The following is a 24,887-nucleotide window of genomic DNA, read 5'->3' on the forward strand; positions in this document are numbered from 1 at the left end:
CCCTACAGATGCTGCCAGACCTGCTGAGATTTTCCAACATTTTCTCTTTCGTTTCCGATTTCAGCATCTGCAGCAATTTGCTTTTATCCAGTGTGCCTGGTGGGCTCCACGGCAAGTGCATTTTGATTCCTGGAACCTGTGTTTGAAACCTGGCCAGACCAATGGGATAAGGGTTGACTCTCTGCAAGACGCAAACAAGAAAACATTTGCAGACTTTTCAGAAATGTCTTTACATATTATGAATGAAACTGTTTTTGACCTACTGCATTGAGGTGGCAGTATCATTGCCTCACTGCAGGGCCAAGCAGAGTCAGTTGCAGCTCCAAACTATTTGCTATTGTTGCTGTCCAGGACAGCTCTTTTTAACAGCAGTCAGCCTCATCTGGCAGGTTTTATTTGATGTTGCTGCCATCAGTATTGAGCCTATATTGTGTAACAAAACTGGCAGCCCTTCAAAATTACTTTATTGGCAGTAAAGCACTTCAGGACACCCGACAGTAGTGAAAGGCACCATGTAAATGTAAGTTTTTGTTTGTGTTGGGAGTCAGCATCATTCAGCAGCATAACGGCAGCTCTAACTTGAAGCATTTGCCCCTGTGTAGACAAACAGAACAATTAGTGACAGTAACGAGTCGCAATCGGCTGAGTGGAAAGTTGGTCTTTTTTTTAAGATGTTTCTGAAGACTTGATAAAGTGCTACAGAAATGCAAGTGTAACCATTCCTGTTGCTACAACTGGACGGAAAGATCCCAGAATGGAACCCTTGCTCAAAACGCCGTAGCATTTTAAAAATGAAACGTGCAACACAGAAGGAGGCCATTCAGCCCATCAAGTCTGGGCTATCCATTTTGTAGAGATCTGGGGCGGGATTCTCTGATAATGGGGCGAAGTGTTGACGGCGTCGTAAATGCTGGAGTGTTTTACGACGGAGTCATCTGGCCCCTAGGATCAGTGATCCTGCGCTACACAGGGGCCAGCACGGCACTGGAGCGCTTCACGCAGCTCCAGCTGCTGATATGGGCGCCAGCACAGGCGGCGCATGTCCGTGCATGCGCGTCACGGCCGGCGTGAGTCCGCGCATGCGCGCCACGGCCGGCATGAGTCCGCACATGCGCGTGTGTTGCCCTCTCCGCGCCAGCCCCCGGGCAACATGGTGGAGCCCTATAGGGGCCCGCCGCGGAGGAACATAGCCCCCCCCCCCCCCCCCCGGATTAGCCCGCCCGTCGATCTGTAGGCCCTGATCGCGGGCCTGGCCACCGGGGAGACCCCCTTGGAGTCCGATACCCGACTCCCCCACACCAGGACGGCCCCCGCAGCATGAACGTCGAGGTCCCACTGGGTAGGACCACACGCGAACGACGCCTGCGGGACTCGGCCGAACTCGGCGGGCACTCGGCCATGGCCGCCATTGGCGACCGGAGAATCGGCGGACCGGTGTCGCTGCGGCGTGGCGGGATTGCGGGATTCGCCCTCCCCCCCCCCCCCCCGGCGATTCTCCGACCCGGCACGGGGTTGGAGAATCCCACCCCTGGTTACTCACACCCTATACTATTTGCAATTTGCCTGCATTTTTCTCCTTCAGGTATTTATTTAATTCCATTTTTAAACAATAAAGCATTGAACCAATTTCCATCAGCCTATCAGGCAGTTCTTTCCAAATCCAAATCCTAAATACTTAAAACCTGCAGTGGCCTCTGGCTCTTTTGCAAAAACACCTTAAATCTCTGCCCTCTGACTGTTTACCTTCAGCCTTTGGAAAGTTTCACTTTATTTATTTTGTTTTTTCATCTCTTTCAAATCTCCTCCGCCTTCTGCCCCAGGGCGAGCACCCCAGCTTTTCCAGTCTCTCCAAGCAACTGTGATCCCTCAACTCTGGAAGCAATTCGGAATGACAATAAATGCCAATCAAACCCGCATCAAGTGACTTAATGAGAAAAAAAAAGCCAGGTGAGGCTGCTGTTAGCCTTAATTACGTTAATCAAATCTTCAATTATATTCTGCTCCTGTTCCTATTGCATGCACCGTGAGCAATGTTGCAAGAGGTCTTCGCATTTAGCCATTAACAGGGGAAAGTGACCACGGGGTCACTTATTGAACCTGCTTGTCTAGAATTCTGCAATTGAAACTTTTTAAAAATTGGTTCCTTACGCTGCAATTCAGTTCAGAATTTGCGCAATTATTGTTTCACCGCGGTGAGATTTTGAAATGACAGCCCCAAATGCAATGGCAGGGTCCGAAATGGTTCAGGAATCCATAGGAATGTAACCAATGTTTCAGTGTGGCTCTTTAACGGAGCAACGGCATTGGGACCCTGATTCCAGGTTTCCTGACCAATCCAAGAGTGGGATTTGATCACAACGCACATTCATCAATGAATTGAACCGTGGCGGGCATCAGAATGGCCACAAGAAAATTTGTCTGGAGGAGGTGCGGCCAAGCGACAGAATTCCATTCTCCTGCCCAGTCCTCCTCTGATCAACACACCTTACAGCTTCATTCATGTCTCAATCTTCAGGCAGTGTTATAACCTGCCTGATTACTATTGGCTGGGGACGATTGACAATCCTTAAGGAGTATGAGCTCCCCCAATGAAGAGGGAAGAGAAATCATTAGCAGAGTCACCTGCATAAATAGAGCTGGACAGTGTGGAACCAGCTAGAGGAGAGAGAGCAGTGGTGGAGTACTGCCGCTGTTGTGTATATATATGTAATTGTAAATAAAGTTATTTCTTTTCGACTCTACACACTCGTGCTGGATTCTTCGTGGGCTTCACAAAAGGCAGATCCACAGATCTCCATTTTGAACAGTTACAACTAACACGTACTCTGGTTTATGTGCCCATCTCTCACGGTCGGCTTTCAAAGTTTTTGTCATTTCGTCCTATCCAGTCATTCCACTTCTCACACTCTTAACTCTCTGCCTTCTCTCTTTGCAGGAGGAGAGCTCACAACTGCAGGAAGAGGCTGAGACCGACCTGACAGCACTGTGGAAATCACCCTGTTGGAGATGAGCAGAGTGGTATAAATATTAGCAGTAGGTGATGCAGAGCAAAGATGTGCCAGATTTTGGTATGTTCCTGCCAATTGGCACATTTTAATCATTCTTTTGTGAATGTTCTGATGACTAACTGAAGTGTGGAGATCTGCACTATGCAAGTGTTTGTTCGAATTAATGTCTTTCAATTCATGCCTTTCACCTCCCACATGTCCTTCTTGGCTGAGGGAACAGATGGAGCATGAGGAGACCGAGGAATTCTCAAAGAAAGGTACATGCTCTGAGAGAGCATTCAAGCGTACCCCTGACCACTGCTGAAACACATGCCTTGGTGTGGACAGGAATAGAGACAGCTAGATGTCACAATCACAAAGTGAGAACTGTCTACGCCTCACCAATTAACCATGGGCATATTGAACTGTTTAAAGAAGACCTGGTTTCTTAAAAAGAAGTCTTACAACACCAGGTTAAAGTCCAACAGATTTGTTTCAAACACTAGCTTTCAGGAGCACTGCTCCTTCACCGGAGGAAGGAGCAGTGCTTCGAAAGCTAGTGTCTGAAACAAATCTGTTGGACTTTAACCTGGTGTTGTAAGACTTCTTACTGTGCTCACCCCAGTCCAACGCCGGCATCTCCACATCATTCTTAAAAAAAATACAAGTAAAGACACTGACCAAAGATGGATACCAGCAGTCACCTGATAACTGATAGTGTAACGTTGACCACTTTTCTGGAAAATCTATGTCAATTTCACTGTAAACTTGTGACATGGAATTTCACACCCCGCGGGGGGAGGGGGGGGGTGGTGTTGTCAAGGTTCACTTTGAACAGAGACTCTTGAAAGGAAGGCATTTAAGATGCAAAATGCTGAACGCTCTAAACCCTCTCTGGGGTACAAAGTGATCCCATCTCCTGTGGCTTTACATCTCAAAAATGTGTCAAAAGGTTTCTGAGAGGAAAGATTAATAAAAAACTGAGATTACTACAACAGTGGATAAAAGAGTTCTTAATTGAATTCCTTTTCAGTAATATACAGAAATGAGTTTAAGATCTAGATGTGCCAAGCAGAGAGAAAGGGGACAAGAGGGAAGAAAGAAACACTGCAGTTATCTAAGAACACTGCTGAAAAAGAGATGTGTCTTCAACAGAATGCAGACCTGAACAAAGGAGGCGGCACAGTGGTTAGCACTGCTGCCTTCCAGGGACCTGGGTTCAATTCCGACCTTTGGTGACTGTGTGGTGTTTGCACGTTCTCCCCGTGTCTGCGTGGGTTTCCTCCAGGTGTTCCGGCTTTCTCCCCCAGTCCAAAGATGTGCAGTTTAGGTGGTTTGGCCATGGTAAATTGCCCTTTAGTGTCCAGATATGTACAGATTAAGTTACGGCGATACGGCGTGGGGGTGGGCCTAGATAGGGCACTCTTTCAGAGGGACGGCGCAGATTGATGAGCCAAATGGCCTCCTTCTGCACTGTAGGAATTCTATGGTTTGAAAGACAACTCCAGAGTGTGTGTGCGTGTTTTATTTTTTCGTGGATTTTAGTAATTAATAGAATAACCTTTTTTCTGACTCAGGAAATCTTTGGATGGATTTTGTTAAAAAGTGGATACATTTGGACTGGAAAATGTATCAATGGGGGAAAAAAATACTTTAAAGCCTTTTGCTGCGTCTAACCAAGGGGGTCGGATAAAAGGGGAGCCAATTCACTGTTCCTCACCTGGAAGATGAGCTTCTGTCGGGGAATGAAATAGGGGAGGGGAAGGTTTTGGATATTTACAAATAGCTGATGGAGTGGGAGGATTCCCAGGTAGAAGATGATAAGTGCAAATTGGAGGAGGAATTGGGAGAGGAGCTGGGACATGGGCTGAGGCTCTGAGGAGGGCGAGTGCATCCTCGTCGTGTGCGGGGTTAGGCCTCATCCAGTTTAAAGTGGCGCACAGGGCCCAAATGACTGTAGCGAGGATGAGTAGGTTTTTCGAGGGGGTGGAGGATAATAGAATCATAGAATCATTGAATTTACAGTGCAGGAGGAGGCCATTCAGCCCATCGAGTCTGCACCGGCCCTTGAAAAGACTACTTTACCTGAGACCATACCTCCACCCTATCCCCCCACCTCTACCCTCTCCCCGTAACCCCACCTAACCTTTTTTGGACACTTAAGGGCAATTTAGCATAGCCAATCCACCTAACCTGCACATCTTTGGACTGTGGGAGGAAACCGGAGCATCCGGAGGAAACCCACGCACACACGGGGAGAACATGCAGACTCCGCACAGTGACCCAAGCCGGGAATCGAAGCTTGGACCCTGGAGCTGCGAAGCAACTGTGCTAACCACTTTGCTACCGTGCCGTCCAGGTGTGGGTGTGTGTGGTGCGCGGAGGGACCCGCAAATCATGACCACATGTTCTGGGCGTGTCCAAGATTGCGGGGGTTCTGGCAGGGGTTCACGGATGCTATATCCGAGGTTCTGGGGGTGAGGGTGGCTCCAGGTCCGGAGGTGGTGATATTTGGGGGTGTCGGAAGATTCGGGAGTGCAGAGGGGGAGAGAGGCCGAACTATATTTACGTCCTTGATAGCTCGGAGATGGATTTTGTTTTGTTGGAGGGACTCGGAGCTGACGAAGGCAGGGGTGTGGGTGAGTGAGCTGGCAGAACTCCGGTAGTTCAAGAAGATCAAGTTTGCTCTGCAGAGGTCGGTGGAACGGTTCACTCGGAGGTCGAAACAATTCATCGACCTTTCTTCGAGCAGGGTTTAGGGGTCAGTGAAGGAGGAGGGAGGTTTGTGGGGGGTTAAGGGTGGGTTAAAAATGGGGAAGGCGCAACGTGGTAGGGGGTAGGTGTCAGAGGGATTGGAGGTCTGGGGTTGCTGGTTGGTTGATTGTCATGGTCTTTTGTTGCTCTTTGATTGTCCTTTTGATTTTTTGTGGGTATATTTATATTTTGTTGAAAAGCCTTGAATAAAAATATTTCGAAACATGAATAAATATGGAGAAAATGTGAGCAATAACCATTCCACTCTTCATCAACTTAAATTAATAAATACCTCCTGGTACCATGTCATGAGGCCATGAACAAAGATCCCCCCCCCCCATGGCCCCTGCATAGCTTTGTGCCTTTTTGGTGTGTAAGTTCAGACTTTTATAGCTCATCCTGCAGCAGAAATCAAGTCACTACCAGGCTGCTAGCTGCCTCCCTGAATGGCAATACAATATCAGCATATTGGCCAATTGTTTCGTTTTTAGCAGAAACCATTCGTTATCTTGCATTTTCCACACTCCCTTCTGCCAATGGTTTCACAGCCGTGTGTGACCCCCCCCCCCCCCCCCCCCCCCCTTTCCAGTGCCTCTCTTAAATAAGATTTTAGTCAAAAGGTATTTTAAAAGTGAGTAGGTCCAGGAGCTTTGCTCAGAAAATTGGCCAATTAATTTGACCTGTATTGGGGATGCCACTCTCGTTCTGGTGTGATAAGGTGATTGAAGTAATATTTAAACAAACCAAGGTGAAGGGCTCAGATGTCTATTGTGCAGGGCATCACATGATGTAAAAAGAAATGAGGTAAATTAGAAAAATGTTTCTGTTTAGGTGATCATTGAATCATAGAATTTACAGTGCAGAAGGAGGCCATTCGGCCCATCGAGTCTGCACCAGCCCTTGGAAAGAGCACCCTACTTAAGCCCACACCTCAGCCCTTTCCCCGTAACCCAGTAAGCCCATCCCACCTTTTTGGACACTAAGGGAAATTTATCACGGCCAATCCGCCTAACCTGCACATCTTTGGACTGTGGGAGGAAACCGGAGCACCCGGAGGAAACCCACGCACACACGGGGCGATCGTGCAGACTCCGCGCAGACAGCGACCCAAGCCGGGCATCGAACCTGGGACCCTGGAGCTGTGAAGCAACTGGGCTAACCACTGTGCTACCGTGCTGCCCGTCAAGTTTGGTTTGTCAAGTTTGGTTTCACAAGTTGAAGAAGAATAGAATCAGTCTGTAGAGTGTCACAGTTTTGATATCCTGGGACAGAATAGACTGGGAAAATGGGACAAGTCACTGTGTGCCAAGTGCAGGCAGGAACACCGAGGGAATCCCGTCTGCTTAACCCCATCCGCCCCACACGGCCGGCCTAAAACCCTGGCAGGGGAGGGAGATCCATAATATCTGGCCCGGGAATCAAATAAATTTAACCACCTAAAATGATTGTATAACATGACTTTGTCCTCTGTAATTCCTATGGATGAAAGTTAAAATAAATTAGCCTCTATTGTGCCCCTAGACCTCCATTCTCTATTTCTTTCTCTCATTCTTCCGTTGTTCCTGGCTGCTTCCTCTCTCTCCTCCCCCACCCCCACACTTCTGTTGCAAAAATTGTTTCCTTTTAAAGAAATCGATATGAACTTGCTTTGATCTAGTTACCGTGGCAACTGTTGAAATTGTTGCGGCAAGAATTATTTTGGCAAAACGTGTGTGCATATCCAGAAATATTAATCTACCTGATCTGTGTGATGAATAGGTGTTGTCACACTGCAAATCATAAAAAGTCTGCATGTGTGTCTAAATATCATTAACTATATATCAGATGTACTTGTCATTTTACATTTCATTATTGCCTGCAGAGTGAGAATCACTCAGCAATCTGGTTTCTCATTCTGAATGTTTTCTACATGGCAAAGAAGATACACAACACGGTCAGGTCTGCAAAATGTCACTTTGAATCGTAGAATCCCTACAGTGCAGAAGGAGGCTCTTCGGCCCATCGAGTCTATGTGTTGGGTGTTCTGGATCACAAACCGGTCACCAACACTGGCAGTGGTGCAACTCTATTTTATTATAAGGTTAACTATATTAACATACTTGAACTGTGGGTAAATGCAATACCAGCTTTAACTGTTGACCCTTGCCTAGTCCTAACCAGGTGATGCACTCAGCACATGGTGAATGTCTGTGTTGCAGGCTGTGAGCTCTGTGCTCCGAGCTGGCTGCTACTAGAATGAGCGGGAACTCTCCTGTCCCCTGTCTTTATAGTGCGTGTGCTCTCACTGGTGATTGGCTGCGGTGTTGTGTATGTTGATTGGTCCCACTGCATGTCCATCAGTGTGTGTGTGTGTGTGTCTGCACCATAATATACTGGTGTATATTATGACAGAGTCTGCATAAGCCACCTGATAGAGCACCCAGCCTAGGCCCACTCCACCTAACCATTGGACAATAAGGTGCTATTTAGCATGGCCAATCCACCTAACCGGCACATCTTGACTGTGGGAGGAAAGCAGAGCACCCGGAGGAAGCCCACGCAGACACGGGAAGAACGTACAAACTCCACGCATCACCCAAGGCTGGAATTGAACCCAGGTCCCTGCCGTTGTGAGGCAGCAGTGCTAACCACTGTGCCGCCCTTCTAATGCCTTACTCCCATGCAGATGTATTTTGTTAGTGACACCATTTCACGCAGACTGCTTATTTCATCCTGAAATCAGTCACTATTGTGATGATCTTTGTAAGAAATCTTAAAACACCAGGTTAAAGTTCAACAGGTTTGTTTCAAATCACTAGCTTTTGGAGCACTGCTCCTTCCTCAGGTGAATTTCAGTGCTCCGAAAGCTAGTGATTTGAAACAAACCTGTTGGACTTTAACCTGGTGTGTTATAAGACTTCTTACTGTGCTCACCCTAGTCCAACGCCGGAATCTCCACATCGTGTTGATCTTTGTGAGGGTTTCCAGGATGGAAGGCGTAGTGATCACAAAGATACATAAAGCTCTTTTGAAGAACTAAGCTAATTTTATTAACGCTACTAAATTTGAGTTCGACACTTATTCTAAATAGCAAACATACATGTAAGAATTAAACTACACTCACTAACACTATCTCTATCCACTAACTATAACTATTATATGTTAACTGCAATGCACTATTTATCTTATCTTTGTCAGCTCCAGTCTAATCTCCTCCCCTTAGCTTAAGAGCCAGTGCAATTTTTGTACTGTTCCTTAGCTTCCTCTAGTAGTTAGGCTTAACATAACATTAACTCTTCACATGCTGTACGTTTGTATAATGAAATGAAAATCGCTTATTGTCACAAGTAGGCTTCAAATTAAGTTACTGTGAAAAGCCCCTAGTCGTCACATTCCGGCGCCTGTTCGGGGAGGCTGGTACGGGAATTGAACCGTGCTGCTGGCCTGCCTTGGTCTGCTTTAAAAGCCAGCTATTTAGCCCTGTGCTAAACAATTAAGGGTTGGGCAATGCAAGACAAAATGGGCTGCGGTCATGCATTTGGAAGGTGTTCTGGAATTCATCACTTTAATTTGCTAAGGTTGGTTAACCTATGGCAGAGATCTTTCCTGTATCTTAAATGATAAGAGAGGTGTGTGTTGTAAAATAAGCAGCATTTGTCGAGGTTGAGACCCTGTGATGGCGAGACTAATGAATGATATCCGGGTTTAGTTTTACTCTGAGAAATGTCGATGCTCTTTGTGATTTTTGTACATCCACTGCGGTGTAAATTCAATGTCCTGGAAACAAATGAAATCTGTTGCATCAGTTTTCTACTACAATCTAATCAATGTTATTAAACCTGATTTGTAGTTGAGTTACATGGCGCGATAGTGGTTATGCTTCTGCTGTCATAGTATTAGGAGGAGACAAGGTGTTTGTATTAATTCAGTAACTATTACATTAACAAGGATGCCTGCGCATCCCTGAGGCAATGCTACAGTGTTAGATATTTTGCACGTTAAATCTCATTACAGTTTGGAGGGAGGTTTTCTTGCTTACAAGGCTTGCTTATCCGAGCCATCTTTAATACCGAGCATTTGAGAAATATTGAAACAAAGAATATGTTGGGATATTTTCCATGTTAGTCACACTGGGATATTTAGTACGAACTGACTACTGGGGGTATTTGTATTTTTAGGAATGGACCAAAACCTATTGCCACAATTATTCTGTGAGTTTGTCTCTCTAAATTATTTAACTTTTTCCCCATCCCTTGTCACTTGCAAGAATACTTGTCATTTTGGATCAAGATATAAAAATTACTTCAAATTAATACAAATCCAATAACAGATTATTTTTCCCTTCATGAAACTATCTCTAAGCCTGTTAAGTTTACCCACGACACTTGGCACTTCCAAAGGACATAGGATTGGATTGGATTGGATTTGTTTTTTGTCACGTGTACCGAGGTACAATTAAAAGTATTTTTCTGCGAGCAGCTCAACAGATCATTAAGTACATGGGAAGAAAAGGGAATAAAAGAAAATACATAATAGGGCAACACAAGATATACAATGTAACTACATAAGCACTGGAATCGGATGAAGCATACAGGGTGTAGTGTTAATGAAGTCAGTCCATAAGAGGGTCGTTTAGGAGTCTGGTGACAGTGGGGAAGAAGCTGTTTTTGAGTCTGTTCGTGCGTGTTCTCAGACTTCTGTATCTCCTGCCCGATGGAAGAAGTTGGAAGAGTGAGTAAGACGGGTGGGAGGGATCTTTGATTATGCTGCCCGCTTTCCCCAGGCAGCAGGAGGTGTAGATAGAGTCAATGGATGGGAGGCAGGTTTGTGTGATGGACTGGGCGGTGTTCACGACTCTCTGAAGTTTCTTGCGGTCCTGGGCCGAGCAGTTGCCATACCAGGGTGTGATGCAGCCAGATAGGATGCTTTCTATGGTGCATCTGTAAAAGTTGGTAAGGGTTAATGTGGACATGCCGAATTTCCTTAGTTTCCTGAGGAAGTATAGGTGCTGTTGTGCTTTCTTGGTGGTAGTGTCGATGTGGGTGGACCAGGACAGATTTTTGGAGATGTGCACCCCTAGGAATTTGAAACTACTCACCATCTCCACCTCGGCCCCGTTGATGCTGACAGGGGTGTGTACAGTACTTTGCTTCCTGAAGTCAATGACCAGCTCTTTAGTTTTGCTGGCATTGAGGGAGAGGGTGTTGTCGCTACACCACTCCACTAGGTTCTCTTGTCATAGACAAGTTATTGGAGCAGACAGACAGGTGGCAGATGAAGTTCAATGCGGAGACGTTTGTGGTGATGCAGGAAGAACATGGAGAGCAATATAAAATAATGGGTACTGTTGTGGCTCGCGGCATACATTGGAGGTTTTCAGTACTAAACAAAGGGAATTATTGGTCAAAGGTAGTTAGATAAAAGGCACAGAACATTATCTCTCCTCTTCAGCTCCCTGGTCCTGCTCCCAGGGCCCCATGTGTGGTAGTCACCACTGTTGTATTATATTGTATATACTGCACTGCATACAAGGGTATTATGGTAAGGCCCCTGTACTACAGGTACGGGGGTAGATCCCTGCCTGCTGGCTCCGCCTAGTAAGCGGAGTATAAATGTGCTTTCCGAACTGCAGCCATTTCAGCAGCAGCTGTAGGAGGCCACACACCTCTGTGTAATAAAGCCTCGATTACTCTCCACTCTCGTCTCGTCGTAATTGATAGTGCATCAATTTATTACACAGAGATTTTACAAAGATGGATCTCCACATCAAACTGGATCGCCTGCAGCTGCATCCTCAAGCAGACAACACCAAAAAGGACTTCGCACATTGGCTAGCTTGCTTTGAAGCATACATCGGATCTGCGACAGACCCAATCCCAGAAGCACAGAAGCTCCAGATTCTGTACACGTGGCTGAGCTCCGAAGTCGTTCCGCTCATCCAGGACGTGCCTACCTACACAGAGGCCATGGCGCTACTGAAGGAGAACTATGCTCAGCAGACCAACAAGATCTACGTCAGGCACCTCCTGTCCACGCGGCACCAACTTCCGGTGGGTCTGTGGAAGATTTCTGGCGTGCCCTGCTCGCCCTGGTGAGAGACTGTGATTGCCAGGCCGTTTCGGCCGCTGAACATTCTAACCAGCAAATGAGAGACGGGTTCATTACGGGCATAGGGTCTGCCTACATCCGGCAGTGCCTCTTAGAAGGGGCTACGCTTGACCTTGCGGCTACCAAGAAACTAGCGCTGTCGCTCGCAGTCGCCTCATGCAACGCACAGGCGTATGCCCCTGACCGCACGGCCCACCCCTCCTGGGTATCGTGGACCCCACCAGCAGCCACCCCATCATGGACCCCTTCAGCGACCGCCCCCAGCCAACCCCATGCCTGCGCCGGGCGGCAGCCAACTGTTGCTCTTATTTGCCTTAGTTTTATTAGCTCTAATTCTGTCACCTTTTGCTCACAAGTCGCCAGGTATCTTTCTGATACCACCACATGGTTCAAGCTCTAGATATGATTAATAAGACAGCACACCGCTTAGTAAGATTAAAATCAACGGTCATTTATTATGTACAGCAATAAATACTTACACAATAATCCTACTTTCTAGACTACTACCTACCACTACTGGCCAATACTTAACTTTTGGGAATGGCCCACCAGGTCAGGGAAACAAATGGCTTATCGAATTGGGTCTGGCCTGCGGGATTCAAAGGCTGATACAGGTCGATGGCTAGGAGTCTCTATCAGGTAGCGATCGCTGGAGTCAAAGTTACGGTTGCTGGTCGATGGTTCTTGCGAAGGTTGCGAGCAGGAGAAGAAGGGAGAGAAGGGCCGATCTGAACTTGGCCCCTTACTCTTATAGTCCCCAGGGGCTTCCCGCCTCTCGGGGCGGACCTTGACCCTGGTCCCAAGTGATTGGACTTGTTCCCAATCACTGGGTTCGATATGCTCCAATAATGGGGCGATTCCTTGATTGGGGGGGTGGTCGTTCACCTTTCTTTGTCTCGGCCACTGCTGGCGCCGAGAGGTCTGGCCCGGCATTCAATTGCTAATTTGTTGCAATTGTTCCCGGGGATAGCCGATTAAACTGCAGAAGGCTGGGTTGATGTGCTGCTAATGGTTGCAGGTATCGATTGCTGCCGCCCCCCCCCCCCCTCCTCCTTTACACAAATGATGAATAGGTAAATGCAATGGAATGGACAGTGATTACTTCTCATGGTGAACTTGATTCAGACCTCAATATTCCGTTGAATATTCATATTTAAGGTTGAAGCTCAGAAGCCACACTGGCGAATGTTGCAGACTGTGAATCTGTAAAGCCTTTTGTCCACCTTCTGTCCTTCTCTTCCCTGCAGGTACCGGGTGCAACTATTCCTTGAGATGTGACTGGAGTTTGTAATGTTGCATTGTCTGCTGTAGTCGAGGGCAGAGTTTTTAACTAAAAGCCTGTAAATCGATGCTTAAAAATCTATTACCAGCAGAAAATGGAATGAACAAAATGTCATGCGATTGATGTGGCCTTTGTGATTGCTTTCTAACTGTTCAATTTTGTGCTACAGATAGCCAGTGATACACTATTGTGATTTAAAGCAATTGACCTGTGGATTTACTCTTTAGTTTAGAAATAATTGGTCAAGCAAGGTACAGTTTTTAACATTTACTAATACAAATTATGAATGTTGGAATTTTAGAAAACCATCCTTGCATCTGATGTAATGATATATATTTTATATCATATACTTTTAATACATTTGTGCAGCATTTTCTGTTTTTATACCTGATTATGGTGACTTACCTTTTTGCCTTATCGATACCTTCAGACCTGCTGTGTTTTTCACTTCTTTTACGGCTTTTAAGTTATTTATAACTGTAGACCAAGCAGATTGTGTACTCAGTGTCCTGCAGAAGATGTTATTGCATTCAACACAACCCTGCAGAAACTGAGAAGATAGCTAAGGCAGAGAACTGATTAACACAAACACTTGTTTCGCACTCGCTATTTTGTGACTTGCTAAAGGCACTTCGAAACTTAATGTTTAGATTTCAATTCCTGAAGACAGAAACAGGAAGCAGAATGCCCAACCCAGGAGTTAGCCCTTGTCTGTATCTGGGACATTTTGTTGATTCCTGGCAGTTGCTCTAACCAGCGGCAGATATTCGTCACTGAGTGGAGATATGGATCTGGTTGCGAAATGCTGAATTTGTATTTTCTTTGCTGGAAAAATAATTGTTCCTGTACCTTCCTGACCCAACGCCACTTTTTGTGGCCTTTTGACGGTGGCGAAGGCCTGGGGTGCATTCCCACCGTGATCGGGGTCACAATTGTGAGGACCACAGGAAAATTCTATTTCCTCCCGCACACTATTTTTGTGTCTTGGTGTACATTTTGGAACCCCCCCCAGAAAATGCACCGTGGAGAGTTCGTGACCACTTGGGGAAACCTGCTGTGGAGTCGGGAATATTCTGAAAGATCAGTGCAAAATATTTTGAAACTTTAAAAAAATCATTCCTAGATGTTGTATTGTTATGTAAATATATTTTTAATGCATTATAGGGATCTGTCTTGCAACATAAGCTTTACCTTGACCACCAGCAATCTGTCTTTGTTGGTGTGCTCTACGGTACTTTTTTCAATTGTCAAAGTACCATAATGCATTAAAAATGTAAAATAAGGGGCAGCACGGTGGTACAGTGGTTAGTGCACGGCGCTGAAATCCCAGGTTCGATCCCGGCTCTGGGTCACTGCCCTTGAGGAGTTTGCGCATTCTCCCTGTGTTTGTGTGGGTTTCACCCCCACAACCCAAATATGTGCAGGGTAGATGGATTGGCCAAGCTAAATTGCCCCTTTAAAAACAAATGTAGTGTAAAGGTCCTGTCAGTCTCTACTGTCACATTTTGCGCTATGATTTGCATTGCTCTGTTCGAATATATTCTTGAAAGTTGAAAATCTCTCTGCACCTACTCCCCTCCATTGATTGGCAGGAACTCTGCTTTGAAATGGAAATGGGACATCATTCTGTTTTGTCAGTTTCAGACAATTTGACAAGAAGCTGTTGTCATGTTGTTAAGGGGATCAGGGGTTATGGGGAGCAGGCAGGAGAATGGGCCGGTTTAGCTCAGTTGGCTGGACGGTTGGTTTGTGATGCAGACCAAAGCCAACAGCACAGGTTCAATTCCTGTACCAGCAGAAGTTATTCAAGAAGGCCCTGCTTTCTCAAACTTGCAGGGACTGGTTTAGCAAACTGGGCTAAATCGGTGGCTTTTAAAGCAGACCAAGGCAGGTCAGCAGCACGGTTCAATTCCCGTACCAGCCTCCCCGAACAGGCGCCGGAATGTGGCGACTAGGGGCTTTTCACAGTAACTTCATTTGTAGTCTACTTGTGACAATAAGCGATTTTCATTTCATTTCATTTCATGAGAAAATATCAGCCATGATTGAATGGCGGAACAGACTCGATGGGCCGAGTGGCCTGATTCTGCTCCCCCAATGTCTTATGGTCTTATGGTCAGATGTAGCCAATATAATGCTTGGTTGGGTTTCAAAAAATGTTAATGGCTTCAGCTCAGCAGGTGAACTATGGATCCAAGAAGAATTAAAGCTTTTAAGAGGCTGCCTTTGATGGGGTTTCTTGTTTAATTACAAATGTAATAGTCACTGAAATGGTTACAATTTTTTTTGCACTGGAGTAGCTTTATTTCTAGTATAAATGATAAGAGCATTTGAATTCTGGATTCTCTGGGATTGTTGAGGTGTAATTTTTTTTCCAAATGATTTAAAAATAGTTCCCATTGCTATTCTATTGCTCCTGTGGATTGTACATAGTGCCTACTGGGTGAGTGGCTATTGAGGATGCGTAAAGGTGGCATGGACAATCTGAGGGATCATGCAGTGGCATGGATGAACTGAGGAAGCATGGTGTGGCATGGGATGTTGCAGGGCTAAGGGACCATGGAGGGTTTGTCGAGGTGGGCATGGAGGTAGCATGGATGATCTGAGGGGGCATGGGGTGGGTGAGGTTGTGCGGCATTGAAACAATGTTGGGGGCTGAGCTGCTGTGTTAGAGAATCAAGGGTGGACCTTTAACTGTCCCACCTCTGTACTCATACACCTCACACACATTATCACAGTTCACAAAATATATTGTGAACCTGTAAAAAAAAAACAATTCCCAGAGAAAGATACACATAGGTTGGGTGTGCATTTCGGAATGCACAAAAGTGCGTAGGTTGGGTTTTCCTTGCCCACGTGAAAATCAGGGCCCATGTATCTGGGCCTAATGCTGAAGAGAAGGGTAATTGGGGGCTAGGTAGTCAGATAGATTATCAAAATGCAGCACAACACTGAAGGAGCTTCAGACATCTAGAAGGAAATCAATGTCCCAGTCAAAGCGTAAGAACTGAACTATGCGACACAAGCAATCGATATTATTCTGCAAAATTACCACTTGCATGAGCTGATTCTCCCCTTCAATTCTGTTTCCAATTATTGTTATGTTTTCATTTCTTTCGCTTTCCTGAGTTTTCATCTCATCGATCTCTTGGGTGTTTTTCTCTATTTCCTGTCGCTGTTCCTTCATTTTCCTTGGATCATTGGAAGAAAAAAAAGTGACAGTGACCACCCCCTTGTACCCCAACCCCCTGTCATTTTTCCAAAGACTTTGGGGGATTTGTATGTTTCGGTGTGGGTCAAAACTGGCAGAAATATGAGCGCGTTGGCTCCAATCCACCATTTTCTACTTTTAACTTGGACATGCGAAGTTGATTGAGCACAATCTTTGGGGGGAGGGGGAAGGAATATTAACATTCTCCAACTGGCTCAATTGGAGAGATATTTCTACGCAGATTTAACATTAATGGGGAATCCACATTTTCTCAGGCTTCCTGATCTTGCCGGTGAAAGTTCACGGCCGATCTGATTGTAACCGCAATCCCACATTCCTGCCGAAACCTGATAACCTTTCGCCCCCTTGTCAATCAATAAGGTCACTGCCCGTGTAGAATTTTCACATTCTCCCATGTCACAGAAACCTGACATGTTGAAACGCTGAGCACACTTTGGTGATTTTACCCAGTTGCCCTTCTGTGTCTGGATGTTGAGGGTGTTCCCCTTGTTTGCCAGGAGTTCCCTGGTGGGGGAGGTTGCCTTATGTGTAACTTTGAAGTTGGGGCGCCCTTCCCCGAATCCTGGCTTTGGCGGAGTGTTTAGGCCCCACCCCCACAGCTGCCTGTGTGGTCCTCGCCAGCACTTTGAAATTGCACAGTGCCGTTTAATGAGGCATGCAAAGGCGTTGCTCAAGCCAGAGAGTTTCATACAGCTTTTCTTGCCTGATCCAGCACTCTGTGCAATCTTGGGAAAATTCTGCCTATCACATGACTATTCCAAAGCTCCGAATCATAGTACTGCATCTTGTGAGTCATATTGAAGATCACAATGGGCATTTCTTCTTGTACATATCCTGTGAAAAGTGTGGAACAATGAGAGTGTACAATCAGTATCATCAGATTCTCATTTTACATGTAAAATGAATCTAATTATAAATTCAGAATTTTTAAATTGTGGTGGTAGGTAGGGGTCACAAAGCTGTTTTTTTGTCTCAGCCGTCTCATATCACTTGCACCGGCCTTGGAAATGGGACCAACTAATAGTTTATGCGATTCTACGAAAGAAGTCAAATTTCACAACATAACGTTATCTCATTCACCCATGTGCATACACTATTTTTAAAACATATCTTCACATTTTTTTTCCATGTGGGGAACATTGGGAAATTGATGTACGGATTCCTGAGCTGATTATCAGCATATTGAACTGCATTATAAATGCACCTTCCATGGCCAACAAGTCCTGGCGTTGGGCTTGAACCCAGAGCTTCTGGTCCGGAGGTAAGGTAACTATCACCGTGCCACAAAACCCCCATACGTGCAGACACCTGTATAACTATCAAGCTTCATCATTGATTTTCCTATTGTGCCTTCGTGCTGCTACCCCCTGAAGGAGAACAAAGGTCGAGCCAGCTCCTCCTGCTGCTAGCTGAGATGCTCTTCGCCAATGATCTCAGGCTGTTGGAGCCTCTAAGGGCCGTGTCAAAGACTGCTCCAACTACACCTGTGCCATTGGGTGACACAGACTCCCTAGCAATTGGTGAAGCCATGGATGCCCTGTTTGCCTGGACAGCTAACTATATAAACTTTGACATGGGCCAAGCCCACCAGGATGCCTGACCAGTTGGTTTCTCCGCCATCGAAGGGATGCCCCAGGTCCAGGGGCTAACAGATGGCACGCATGTCAGGAGGCAATCCCTCAGCCTTTCCCCTTTCCCACTCCCCTATTATTCCCCACCCTCCCAGGGTCTGTGGAACATCACTCCAGGGTGATGGGATTGTGTCAGCGGGTCAAGGACTGGGGGATGTTAGCCCACTGAGAGCTGAGCGCTGGTGCTCCTCAAGCTAAGCCATAGTCTACCCCCTGCCAATCTGCTGAGTGCTTGCTCACACCCGTCACCTGCACGTCGTGAGCTTGGGTTGGGGGGCTGGGAAGAGGGTCTCCGTGACTGGGAGATGGGGCATGGGATTGGGTGCTCGGCCAGCATTGAAGAAAAAAGTGCCACAGGTGTCATATTGGTCGAGGTGAACGATTTTTATTAACAAATCTCTCCCCAACTGCCCCAATCTCCCGATGGTGCCATCAGCAGCCCCCCCCCCCCCCCGCCCCCCGAACATGCCTATCAGTGATCCTCGATGTGCTTTGCCTTCTGAGCTCCACCACTGTGTCTAGGTGTGTCCCCAGGATGCACATCAGAGATGAAGATAGCCACAGCCTACCATGTCCCATGGCCTCTAGTACCCTTAGCAGGCATCCTTTACGAAATTGAATATTGTGGGTGTGTGTTGAGAATATCAAAGACCATCTCTGCAACCTACTAGCTGCTAAATAAGGAATATATTTGCATACCGCCTGAAGATTGTCGTCAAGTGTTGGTGATCTGTCAAGAAAGTAAAATGACTTCCATAAAAGTTACGATGAAGCCTTATTCCGACTATAATAGTCAAAGCTGCTTTTTCCAGCTGAGCTGAATTTGTCTGTGCGAGTAAGAGTTTGTGAAGCAAATGATATTGGTCGTTCCTCTCCTCAAGGCGTTATGTGTGAGACATCTGTGCCAAACTCATAGGGTGATGCTTCGCAAGAAAGCCGTGCCTTCAGCTTGGCATTGTAGTGAATCTTGGAACTCGTAAGAAGAGAGATTTCAACTTTATCTCATAGCTAATCAAATACCGGAGGACCTAAAGGTTACAGTCCTCAGTTTGGTAGGGTGTAAGACCTTTATGATACTGCATAACGTAGTCCATTCAGAGAAGCCGGGATCTAAAATCTACAATGAATTGATGAAGACTCTGAGCTTGGTGAGAAATGCTCTTCTAGGGTCTTTCAAACCTTTCTGCACCTGCGGCTTCTCTCTTAATCAACATTTGAATCCAATCCCAAGAATCTTCTTACTCGCTCTCAGCACCCGTTTTCACTTTTCTCGTGGACCGTTTTTAGTGCCTCAATCCTCGTCGCCAGTTTTCTCTTTTGTTAGATTTTAAAATCGACGCAAAGAGAAAGATTATGGAGGTGCCACACACTTGGGTTTCTTCCAAATACGATGCTAGGTTTATTCCGGAGATGTTGCGATCAGGAGATATATGTCTAAGAGGAGAATTAAAACAAACACCCTGCTGACGTTACTACAGTTCATGTGATGTTCCATCAGCAGGGATGTACTAATCAAAGGCATAACAGTTACCAGGTGAAAACTCAATTATCCCTCAAACAGTCAAAGTACAAGTATCTGGGCTGGTGTATGGTGAGCATGCATCCTGTGATGGTGCACCTTCAGAATGAATCAGTTCCTCAGAGGATCCATCACCTGTGAAGCCCATGGATTCCTGCAGCATGTGTGATTGAACTGGTGGAGGACAAAAAGATGTGAATTACCACTAACCAGTTCAGTATGTCTTAAGTTATCTTCAAACAGCCCCCTGCCGATCTTATCTGAAAAGGCCTCAGTTTGGGGCACCACAGTAGCATGGTGGTTAGCACAATTGCTTCACAGCTCCAGGGTCCCAGGTTCGATTCCCGGCTTGGTTCACTGTCGGTGCGGAGTCTGCACGTTCTCCCCGTGTCTGCGTGGGTTTCCCCCGGGTGCTCCGGTTTCCTCCCACAGTCCAAAGATGTGCAGGTTAGGTGGATTGGCCATGATATATTGCCCTTACTGTCCAAAATTGCCCTTAGTGTTGGGTCAGGTTACTGGGTTATGGGGATAGGGTGGAGGTGTGGGCTTGGGTAGGGTGCTCTTTCAAAGAGCCGGTGCAGACTCGATGGGCCGAATGGCCTCCTTCTGCACTGTAAATTCTATGGTAAAACATGTGTAAACATCAAAACAACCTGACTGAGTGCTGCAGAACATTTAGGTCAATGCTATTTAATGGCGTCATTAGTTAGTTGGGAGGTCCCCTCCTCTTATAGCCAAGGACACTGAAACACGCACCAATCTCCATTGCCTTCTCTTCTCCCATTGCTAGCTGTGAAAGCTGAGGAGGACCATTTCAGGTCCTTGCCCTCTCCCTGATGTTTTGTGACTTGTTTCCTGCAGCGGGGGGGAGAACTGACCTCTTGAGTGACTGTAATATCATGTGCTCACCTGATCGAGGTAGTGCCTTTGTAGAGGCTGGCTATCATTGAGAGAGGAAGCTGCAGAAGGATGGGAGAGAAAGTGGCAATGGTGAATGGATGTATGGGGTGGTGAGGACGTGCATTGATGGAGAAGGAGTGCAAGTTAAGTGTTGTGCAGAGCAACATAATGGAGTGGGCTCCATGGCAAAGTGAAGGGCGGCAGTGGTGCACACAGCTGGATGTCGGTGAAGGTGCAACTCTCCCTTTCCTCAACTGTGTCAAGGGAAGTGTCTTTGAATGCACCCCAAATCCCTTGTCATAACTTGTCAGCGCTTATTTCCAACCCCAACTCCCCCAAATTCCATCTATGGATTGGTCCTTTGGGGTTGACATTGCATCATGTCTGTCCTCATTATAGCCATTTTTCCCCCAAAAAATATACTTTATTCGTAAAATCTCTAATAAACATTACAGAACATTTCGAATTTTCATGACTGTACATTTCCTCCAAAGTCACATTCATTTGACTTTCTTCCATCCAATTGGGATGACATTCCACACATTTCCCTATTTACTTTACAATTCTTTCGTAAGTATTTACATCGTCATGTTTCTTTCAATACTTTTGTACATTGGAGTGTTAATGACCCAGACCGAGGGGGTTTACACTGTTACCCGCTCCTCGGTGTACATTTGCTGGTAAGACTTTACACAGTGGCCTTTCCCCATTGCGCCTTGGCGGCAGCTGCCCCAAGCTTGAGTGCGTCCCTCAGCACGTAGTCCTGGACCTTGGAATGTGCCAGTCTGCAACACTCGGTCGAGGACAGCTCTTTGCACTGGAAGATCAGCAAGTTTCGGGCAGACCAAATTGTAGCCATTGCTGCCGAACCTGGAAGTGACATGATAATGAGCAGGCTGAGTTAAGATACCACTAAACTGATGCACTGAACTTCATTCTGGGTTGCAGCATCACACTTCTACCTGAAAGTGATCAAAACATTCCATAAAATATGAACATACTCACTCACGTGGGTGAGAGTTTAGCAAAATCCATGACCAAGCCTGCCTGTGCAGAAAGGTTCGTGGATAACTATTGCTTAAATATTCAGTCCCGTCTAACTATTATGATGCATATTCATTACCTTTGTTACTATTTATTCACCAAATGTAAATGAGCATGTTCAATTGGCTTAGAACAATGCAAATTAAATAGCTGGCAGATGTGAGTGCTGAACAAAGACCATTTGGAGCTTATTTGGAAGCACCTCAACCAAAACTAAAGTTTAATCCTCTCAGCAGAGAACTGCATTGAGGATGTAATTGTACAGTGCCGATCTTCACATTATTATTGTTCTCATAAAAAAACTACGAGTCTCAAATTATTTTGTAATTAACCGATAAAGACCGAAAAGAAGGAACTTGGATTTATACAACATGTTCCAAGATGGCAGGGGGGGGGGGGGGAGGGGGCGCGGTTCATGCGGTGGTACAGTGGTTAGCACTGTTGCCTCACAGCGCCAGGGACCCGGGTTCAATTCCGACCTTGGGTGACTGCCTGTGTGGAGTTTGCACGTTCTCCCCGTGTCTGCCTGGCTTTCCTCTGACAGTTCGAAGATGTGCAGGGTAGGTGGATTGGCTACGCTAAAAAATTGCCCCTTAGTGTCCAAAGATGTGCAGGTTAGGTGGGGTTACGGGATTACGGAAATAAAGTGGGGTTGTGGACCTGGGTTCAGTGGGTCGGAGCAGACTCGATGGGCCGAATGGTTTCCTTCTGCACTGCCGGAATTCCATGGTTCTAAGAGCTGTGGATTTTGTAAAGCACTTTGCAGCCAATTAAGCACTTTGGAAATGTAACCACTGTTGTAAATGCAGAAGCCAGTTCACACACAGTAAAGTCCCATCAACAGTAATGGGACACTTATAGCCGGTAATCTGGTTTAGTGATGTTGGGTAAGAGTGATATTGACCAGGAAGATCTCCTTGGCTCTTCTTTGTTCATTCATCAAACAGGAGCACAGTTTCACATCACATTGAAAAGACACCTCCTACAGTGCAGCACACCCTCAGTACTGGAGGGTCAGCCTGGATGAAATGGACAACCTTCCACTTCCAAGCTCAGAGTGTTTGTGTAAGAAATGGCTGCTAATGACGTTATAAAATCGTCAGAAATTAATTATATATTTATCAATATTGAATGTTAAAGTTTTCTCTCTCTTCCTCCCTTATTCAGAAAGAATCTATCACAGTCTGCCGGGTGCGCACAAACACAGGACAGCATAGACCTGCGATCAAGGACATGATTCCAGCACAGCCTTGGTACAAAACAGGCCGAAGCTTGATTTTGTAATATCATGCAAATATTTAAACCAACTGTCTGGGTACGGTTAACATGATTTCCTAGCAAGAGATAAGCTATGGGATGAGTTAATGAGTTAGCAGATAGTAATACCTTGTATATCTGCTCCTTGCTAATTGGACAATTGAATAAATGATTGCCATGAAACATTTACCAGCTCCTTAAATATGCACTGGGGAGGGAGACAAGCTTCCAGGGCTGGACACGTGCTGGCTCTGGCCTAACATCCTGGCTACTGAGGAAAACAGACAGGAGAAGAAACTGCTGTCACCATCTACCTGAGGTCCGTTTGTCCGATTCGGGATTGGCAAACTAGTAACTGTTATAACGGTTCTTATCATGTCACAGGACTTTATTGCCAATTTAGCTTGTGCATAATACCTAAAATAAATGTTTAAGCCGCTTGTGACTTTGACCCCTCTTTTTGGGTAATTTGTGACTCCTGGATGAAATCCTACACTATCACAGGCTTGAACCTGTTGAACTGTGCTTGCTACTTACTGAAAATAATATGGCCAGCTGTTTATTTTCATGCTGTCCTGCTCAATGCACAGTACTCAGTGGAGATGCACTATAACCATAGAATTCGTACAATGCAAACGGAGGCCATTCGGCCCATCTAGTCTGCACCAAACCTCTGAAAGAGCACCTTACCGAGGCCCACTCCCCCACCCTAACCTTGTAACCCCATAGCCCACCTAACCTGCGCACCTTTGGAGGAAACCGGAGCATCCGGGGGAAACCCATGCAGAGAAAGGGCAACCTCCACGCAGACAGTTACCCGCATCCCTGGCGCTGTGAGGCAACAGTGCTAACCACTGTGCTGTCGTGCCACCCTAACTGAGCCAAGGCATCACTCAACCTGCAATTATAATTGAGGTCCTCCTCAAAAGGAGTTTAACAGGTTGTAAAATATAAACTTGCCCTTCCAATGTCTGAATAGTTTGAGCATGACTATGAAATTTATTTTCTCTCAAATAGTTGCTAGCTCTGATAGTCTAAAGCTTTGAAGTACATGTATTAGAATCTTTCTTCAAAGTTCAGTAAAGTGCTGGCAGAATGCTTGAAAGGAAAGTCTTTTATGATTATTATTGAGCCTAAAAATACAGATAAAAGAGCTTGAAGCTTGCCCCTTACGCTACAAAATACACGGTGATTCTTTAATTGTGGTTTCTATTGCAGCCTGGACAGTGGTAAATCTCAAGAATTGTAGCACTTGTACCTCCTACAGACTAAGGAGGATCCCCTAACAAAATGTCCACGACCAAGCATTGCCTTTTTCATGGTAACTCCTATAAGGTGGTCTAATAAACTAGAATAACACAGCACTTACTCTTTTTAGGTGAAGTCCTCAAGCAAATTTCCAGGATAAATCTTGATAGACTCTTGGTGAAGTCTTGAAAAACTGTCCCAGAAAGTCTTCCATTTCAACTGTCCTCTTCAAACCTCCAGCAGTAAGTCAATATATCTTCAAATATGTTTGGAGGCCCATAAATGCTATGCATTCATTTTAATGAGTGCTGGCAGGCAATTCAAGTGACAATCAGCCCCCTCAATGATCCTCTGGATGGATATATGTAGCATGTGCTCCAACTCCTTGACCAATATGTCATCTTGTGCTACAAACAGGCTAAGCAGGCACGCAACCCAATCTTGGCCTCCTCGGAGGCTATGTGTGGCCACAGGTGCTGGGGAACATTGCTCCCCGTTTGTTCACTGTAACTGACTTCAGAATGATAACAAATCCAAATTCAAATTGTGTAAAATTGGAATTTATTGATGATTTGGGGGTCTTAAGTGTGCCATTTTGATATATTACATAATAAAAGTGCAACAAAAAAAACGCTTACCTGCATTTATGTTGGATTTCATTTAATAAAACATAGGGTGACTCTTAAACTGTCATCAGAGGAGAAGCAGTTTATCCCCAAAGATAACTTGAGTTGAAATTGATATAGCTTCCCCTTCTTGTAATGGCAATTATGTTCCACTGGAACAATATTTCACCATGTCCACTTGTTGCTGTTTTGAGTAAAATTCTTCTGATCCTAAATCAAAGAATATTTGACCCATGATAGTTTGGAAAGTTGCAAAATAATTTATAGACACTATCCTAACGGACATGCAGAATGTGTCAAAAGGAGATGTATGGTACATT

The 24,887-nt window shown here is 45.7% G+C and overlaps 1 long non-coding RNA gene across 1 annotated transcript; it reads left to right on the forward strand.

Annotated features, from left to right (window-relative positions):
• Positions 1-1,819: 1,819 nt before the first annotated feature.
• On the forward strand, positions 1,820-24,558 carry LOC140396510 (uncharacterized). Its single transcript, XR_011936555.1, has 3 exons — positions 1,820-1,947; positions 2,936-3,068; positions 22,604-24,558. It is a non-coding gene; the product is annotated as an uncharacterized lncRNA (long non-coding RNA).
• The last annotated feature ends 329 nt before the right edge of the window (positions 24,559-24,887 follow it).

Source organism: Scyliorhinus torazame, chromosome 19, assembly GCF_047496885.1.
Source record: "Scyliorhinus torazame isolate Kashiwa2021f chromosome 19, sScyTor2.1, whole genome shotgun sequence".
Classification (NCBI taxonomy): domain Eukaryota; kingdom Metazoa; phylum Chordata; class Chondrichthyes; order Carcharhiniformes; family Scyliorhinidae; genus Scyliorhinus; species Scyliorhinus torazame.